The following is a 1,309-nucleotide window of genomic DNA, read 5'->3' on the forward strand; positions in this document are numbered from 1 at the left end:
AAGAATTAGCTTCAGAACTGTTCGATTTTCAGCTGATACAAGGAAGGATACCAAAGAGAAAAAAAGCACGGGTTAGGAAGACAATAGTAGAAAATACCAGCAATGCTTTATGTATGTGTTATTTTATGCTATTCCTGAGCTCTCTTGGCCATTGTTTCCAAACAAGCCTTTTATCCTTATTCTAGGTGATGAGTTAGCAGAGAAAGTTCCTTGAGACAGATCTCTCTATGGAAATGCTTCTTATGTGCAATTAGTTACCTACTGAATTGAGCTTGGGAGCAAGTCTCTTCTGTTGTTAAATGTGTTTTACAATAAAGGCATTCAATTTTGCAACACATGGAACACCAACTTTAAATAGGAAACAATTAGGGACAAGTTAGTTTTTTTTTTTTCTTTCTTGAAACATAGTGGATTATACATATTGGTGGGGGACAGAGTTGAATATCAATACCTGTATACAATAAGTGATGATCACATCAGGATAATTAGTATATTCGTTATTTCAAAATGTAATCATTCTTTGTGAGCCTTCACCAATTTCTTGCTAACCCCTTCCCCCTTTCCCACCTCTAGTAAACACAGTTCTGTTCTTTCCTTCTAAAAGTTCAACTTATTATTGTGGTTGTTGTATCTTTCCTTTTTTCCTTTTTTCTTTATTTTTTAGCTCCCACTTATGAGTGAGGACATGTGATATTTTTCCCTCTGTGCCTGGCTTATTTTACTTAACACAATTTTCTCTAAGCTCATCCATATGCTGTGAATTGCAGAATTTCATTTTTTTTTATGGTGGAGTAGTATTCCATTGTGCACATATACCACATTTTCCTTATCCAGTTGTCTGTTGATGGACATTTAGGTTGGTTCCGTATTTTGGATATAGTGAATAGAGGTGTGATAAACATGGGAGTGCAGGTCTCCCTTCAACATGATGATTTTCATTCCTTTGGTATACACCCAGCAGCTGGATTACTAGATCATATGGCAATTCTATCTCTGGTTGTTTGAGAAACCTCTATACTGTTTTCCATAATGGCTGCACTAAATTACAGTCCCACCAACAGTGTAAAAGCGTCCTCTTCCTCCTCATTCTCACCAGCATTTGTTATTCTCTTTTTTTATAATAGCCAGTCTAACTGGAGTGAGATGTATCTCAATGTGGTTTTAATTTGCATTTACCTGATGCTTAGTGACATGGAGCTTTTTCTCATGTGTCTGTTGGCCATTTGTATTGTATGTCTTTCTTTGAGAAATGTCTATTTAGGTCCTTCACCCATTCTTAAGTCAGGTTAGTTGTTTTCTCACTGTTAAG

This window comes from Galeopterus variegatus, unplaced genomic scaffold, assembly GCF_000696425.1.
Source record: "Galeopterus variegatus unplaced genomic scaffold, G_variegatus-3.0.2 Scaffold9595, whole genome shotgun sequence".
NCBI classification, from domain to species: Eukaryota; Metazoa; Chordata; class Mammalia; order Dermoptera; family Cynocephalidae; genus Galeopterus; species Galeopterus variegatus.